The sequence below is a fragment of the Mesitornis unicolor genome, unplaced genomic scaffold (assembly GCF_000695765.1).
Source record: "Mesitornis unicolor isolate BGI_N332 unplaced genomic scaffold, ASM69576v1 scaffold38292, whole genome shotgun sequence".
NCBI classification, from domain to species: domain Eukaryota; kingdom Metazoa; phylum Chordata; class Aves; order Mesitornithiformes; family Mesitornithidae; genus Mesitornis; species Mesitornis unicolor.
This window is the reverse complement of record NW_010167911.1, coordinates 45,257-51,256: the sequence shown is the minus strand read 5'-3', so window position 1 is coordinate 51,256 and position 6,000 is coordinate 45,257. Positions and strand designations below refer to the sequence as shown.

At 34.2% G+C, this 6,000-nt stretch overlaps 1 protein-coding gene across 3 annotated transcripts in view; it reads left to right on the top strand.

The window, feature by feature from the left end:
• The window catches only part of SORBS2 (sorbin and SH3 domain containing 2), a 79,251-nt gene that overhangs the window by 35,163 nt on the left and 38,088 nt on the right, over positions 1 to 6,000 (top strand). The gene's annotated exons all lie outside the window — the stretch shown is intronic.

Here is a 6,000-nt window from a genome sequence, read left to right as displayed (position 1 = left end):
ATTCCTGCTTTCTGAATAATGTTTGCAGTTGTGGACTTTTTCACAAGCATGTCTGATAAAGCTATTCTTAATGCATGCAAAACAACCATTAACAGAAATCTTCGTTTGCTGAAAGAGGCATTCACCCAGCCTTTCTAATCTACCTTTGTGCTATCTCAATGCTTCCTTATTTTAGGAAAATTGTTGTGTATCAATAGCAATATTTTCTTTACTTGGTCTTTTACTTTGAGGTTGAAGCTGTTGAGGGAGTCCCATTTTAAAGAAGGGGTTTATGTAATCAATACTGGCTTATTATTTGCTTCTGTATTTACTGTATTACATACTTTTCACAGAATTTATTTTACTAATTTAATATAGATTAAGCAAATAATGCAATGCCAGAGTGTGCAGTATGTTAACAGTGTGAAACACCTGTACTAACACACCTAAGCACCTTTTCCTTATGTTTTTGTGGTCTTTGCAGGAATATAATTTTTGTTAGCCATAAAATACTAAGCTGTGATTCTATGAAATTAAGTTCTTGCAGAACTGATGCATTTTTCAAAGAGGAAATTGGCATTTCTGTATGAGCTACTAATTAATATAATTAAATGGACTTTAGTATTTATTGTGAAGATGAGCTTAAATAATTTTAATTAAAAGGTGATGGCATTTATTCTGAGCACTTTTTTGATTGCCGTGGCTGCATTATATACACTGAGATCATTTACCAGCCTTCACAGTGCCAAAGAATAACAGCATATTCAAGTCAAAAATAAGAAAATTTCAGTGATGTTTCAAGAATGGCCTCACTTTTCTAATAAATTACATTTTCTACTAGTGAAATGTGAAAAAAAATTATTCGTATAGAGATTGTGGTGCTGATCAATACGATCATAGATGTAATGTTTCATTTTAGTGAGCTAATGAAATGACAAAATAGTAAGCTGTCTGTCCCAGAGATCTTTTTTTAAAATTCCTCTTGGATTTTATTTTTTATGTTTTCAATCAAGAGTTTAGATTTTGAGCTTTGTTTGGTCCTAAAATATTTTCATGAAGAAAGCCCTGGTCACATTGTACTCACTGAGCAGCATCAGTCAAGGTCGAGATGTCACATTGTCATCTGAAGCTTAGACTAGAAGTTTAGACTTAGCTGATGTAAATACAAGGAAACATGTCTTTGTAGAACAGATTTTAACAGCTAAGGAAATAATATTCATGGACAGAATGGAGATTTTTTTTTGTTTATATATGATTCAGAGCCATAAAAGATTGGAAAATAGGAATCAGCGTAGAATATGAGAGATGAAAGTTGTGCTGACACTAATGGGACAGTATTAACTGATATAAAAATAGTTGAAGTGAGCTATCACAGTTTTAGCAGTATGGAATTTCTTCTGTTGATAAACATGATGTTTAGCTTTATATATTTAGATACTTCCTCTGGACCATGTTGCAAAAGGAAAAAGATTTGGTTTCACTAAAGCATTTGCTTTCCTTGTGTTCACTGAATGGGATAAGAAAAGCAAAACTCATGACTTCTTAAAGGGTGATCAGCAGAGTAGGTCAAAAGATTTTTCTGTGTGTCTAGGAAAAGCTGACATCTGAAAATGATGCATTAGTTCCAAATTCAAGTGAAAACTCCAAATTCTCAACTGTGTCAGTATCGTATGAGTTAAGTCTTTCATCTTGATAATCTCAAAATATTTGATTTTTAATGTGTGGAAAATAGTCCTGATTATACTGAAAGAAAATATTAATCAAAATATGGAATATAAAAATAAATATAGTTCATTAATATTGTAAAAGATGGACATTTATAGCATCTGCGCTAGAAATTCTTGCTTTATTAGTTTTGCCAAAACCTAAAAAAAGTCAAAAGGTGTTTCTCCAACACTCCGAATCTTAAAATTTTTTGCTGAAATTAAATAATTACCATTTCTACAGGTTTGCCATTTTCATGGCTAAATGGGCTGGAAAAAAGGAAAAAATACTTACAGCTACCTTGTATGACAAAAACCAGGGCAGATGAAGATTGAAAGATCAGCATTCCCCATAGGTACTACATTGGAACCGGTTGTGATTAGTGTGGAGATTAGAAACATGGGAAGACTATAAAAAAATGAGATTCAATGTAAAACTACCATTTAGTGGAAAATACTATTCAGCAGATCCTCATTCAGTAGGTCAAAATAATGTGAGAAATAATAAAGCTAAAATAATGTCCTAGTAATAAAAATTAAATGGACAGATTGATTAGGGACAGATTATTATCTTTGATAAGGATATAAAAAGTCAAGTGTCATTTTAAGCTGCAGTATCATGTAGCAGCATTTTGTCATGAAACAGGAAACTGACGGTTTTTCTTCTGTAATCTGAATTTGTAAGATTATAAAACATCAACAAAAAGGAGGGGCCTGGAAATGGTCCTCTGAGATTACAACTAAAAGTAAGTGGCATTAAGCTGCCGAATACTCTTCCAAGCAATGGTGTGGCAGCTCCTTTTTTCTTATTGCAGTAAGCCTCTAAAATGTTGCCATTTCTTCTAATAACAGCACTGATAAGGTGGTACAGAAATTGTTCTGATGTATATTTCCATCTCCAATGTCTGCAATTCAACAAAACGCTGTTTTTCTCTAATATTGCCTGAACCATGGATTTGTTTCCTAAAATGGATGTTTACTTTCAGTAAATTGCACTGTAATAATTTAATCTTACTTGTACGAACATGAAGTTAAATGTTTACTCTTTACTAGTTTCAACCTTGTATATGTGAAGTAATTTCTTCATACATGTACATTTCTATCTCTGCAGTAAAGCAAGTAAGGAAAAAGCTTAGTGTTGCTGTAAAGAAAGACTATAAAACTGGGACAAGCAATAGGTGCCTTTATTTTCATTAGGTATTTTAGTCTAAGCATGAAAGTACACATGTGCTAGTCAGATAAAACTGTCAGGTTAAATTTTAGTTCTAAATTTTTTAGTGTATGTTCAGTATACAAATTTTCTACTGAGTTTCTATGTAAGAGGATTTCATGATCAGAATAAATTTAAAAAATTACTGTTTTGTCAAATACCAGAAGTAGACAGGGCATGCACCATGATGTAACATCCTGTGTTGGGTTGGGTTTTTTTACTGTAGTGGGAACTTTGAAATTTTCTGTAACATATGCAAGTTTGGTTGCCTCTTACATCTGAAGCTGGTTATCAGAATATTCTACTTGGTGTTAGGTGTTAGTTGAGTTTCTTGAGTAACACTTTGGCAACTAAAAAATTTTCTTACTGTGTTTTAAAAAGAAATCAAATTCTATATATAGGTATGTTTTTATGTCACATTATATGTCTTCTGATAAAGATACGGAGAGACTAAGTCAGTCTGGTAGTGGACTTAGAGTTACAACAGCTATTTAAAAGTAGTCCAAAAAAGGAAAAAGGAAAAGCAAAAGCAAATTCTTTAGAGCCAATAAAATGCCAAAGCTAAATTTACAACAGATATCTCAGTCCATTGCTCCAAAGAGGCTTCACTATGGTGTCTGAACTTGCACATGCAAAATATTAATTTGACCATGCAGATCATATAAGAACCATTTAACTCACCAGTTTAAATGCACACACAGATTTTTATCTCTGCATGTCTACTTGTGTATATCAAACCAAGCACAGGCAAAGCTGCATGCAATGCTATAGGTGTCATTTTAAAAAATTATTTCAATGTTCTATACTTGCGTATGTTGACCATCTGATGCAAATGGGAAAAAGACTGAAGTTACTTACTGGTCTTTAACAGTATATTTTCAACAAATATTGAAAATGTTACTGAATGACTAGCTGAAGGATAGAGTATAGAAAACTGAATTGATTTGACAAACAAGTAACAAAAAGTGAATTTCCTTTATTGCTTTTACAGCTTTTTTGCTGTTCAAATAGTTTGGGAGGTACTTTGTAAGACCAAGCTGAGTTCAGTTTTTTAAGTCAGAATGTGTTCATTTTCAGTCTCTTAGAAGGGGGGATAATATAAAAGGATCCATCAGCAAAATTGAATCCGAAAGACAAGCAAAATCAATTGCCTGCGCATTGATCTTGGCAGCCCAGTGAATGCAAAGAGCTTTCTAGAGCTGCCAGGCAGCAGCAAACCGGCAGGCTTCAGTGCTCAGTTTCTTTTTGTTTGCTGCCCTCTGCAGTTCAAGCTGTAAATCAAAGTAGGACTTGTGTGCACGGAGTTAGCTTTACACACACTTTAGTATGGCCTCGTTTATTTGCACATGAGGAGAACTGAAAAACTAAAATAAAATACACTATTTCTAGCTTTTTCTTCGCAAGCAGAAATGCGGGGGGATGCGAGGTGGGGGGTTAAGCTTTCAACTGATTGCAAGAGTATTTGAAGACAAAAGGAGAGCCAGTTCCCGTTTTCATTTTTATCTCCTTGGCTATCTGGGTGGAAGCCCAGCATGTCCGACAGTGTGTCCTGGCAAGAGGGACATCAGTGAGGGGCTGCTGCTGTCCAAAGCATCTTGAGGCTCACAAGGCTGATTCTCACTGCCCGAGCAAGTAATGTCAGTAGGCCTGGATTTGTAGTACAAACAGCTCCACGATTTTAACACCATATGCATTTCAAGGGATTTATTTTATGTAACCAGTTGTTGATATTAACATTTTTTTCTGTGAAAATTAATTCATTGGTATAATATAAAGATGAAGATATGCTATAAATATTTCAACATACTGTAAGTTAGTTTGGAGAAATTATGAAAAAGCAATTGTTTAGTACTGCCATCTTAGATTATCCAGAACCAATTTGTGGAAATTTTTTTAAGGTAAGCAAAAATCTCTGAGTGCATCAAGCATTCTCTGTAATGGGAATCAAGTTGATACATAATGAAGTTATCTTCTGAACTGTGAATCTGTAATTTTTTGTCTTCATGTCTTCATCTCTCTGTAGAAGAGAATTGTGGGATTTTTTTCTTAAATCAGTTATAGTCTTTACTAAGGACACAAGTCTTTACTGATCAGTTCATTAAACTAATTTTCTACTAAAGACTTGAGTATGTATAACTGAGTTGAAGCAGCTGTCGTAGGTAGTGCTGAATTATGGCTGTGGATGGTGGAAGTGTAAGGGCAAAACTTCAGAGCAGCTTCACTTCCTAACCCTGCTATGGAGCACAGTAAGTTGTTCATCACTGGCATTCACTTCCACTCTGCTCACTTCCCTTACTTGAAAGGGACATTGTGAAGATAAATCTATAAAACAGCAGATATTGCATGAGCAGCTCATAGATATGTGAGCACCAAGGTAGTTCAAAACGCTTGTTGACCTTTCAATAGAGCAAAGTTGGCGGTCTGTTCCAGTAGCATCAAAGGCAGCAAGATGTTTAATTATCTGAAATGCTCAAGAGCACAATGTTATCTCTTGCAGAAAACAGCAATAGCTGTATGTGATTGTTCTGGTGTATTAGTGACAGCTTGACTCAGGAGGAAAAAGTGTTACAGACTTAATCACCAGTATTATTCTTTATACACAACCCCATCTTCTTCTTTGAGGATTCCTTTCTAGGTCACACCATAATTAGTGTCTAAGTTCTGATAATTATGGTTGTGGAGGACCAAATTTTAAATTCCGAAATATCTTTAACAAGAGGCTTTTTCTGTTTCAGAGATCTTTAAGCCAACAGTTCACTGTAATGCTGTCCTGCATGACAGCTTACATCAGATCCTACAAAGGAACTGGAGCTATTTAGAAAATAATTAATGCAGCGAAGTTTACAGTTGATTAGGTATCCCATTGGGAGCTCTACTCTTTTGCACTGTCATGTTTTTATGCTACTTGAATAAATCTGTCAATTATTCTTCTGTTCATTGAAGAATTTTCTTAATCCTATCTTCAACTGCTACTTCATCCCTTTACTGTGAGAATTTTTAGATGAAAACAATGTGGAAAAAATGCTTCATTATGTTCATAAGACTGCGGGAGATAAAGCATTAAAAAATACTGCCAAAATCAGTATTATGGAATATAAAAATTTTTGT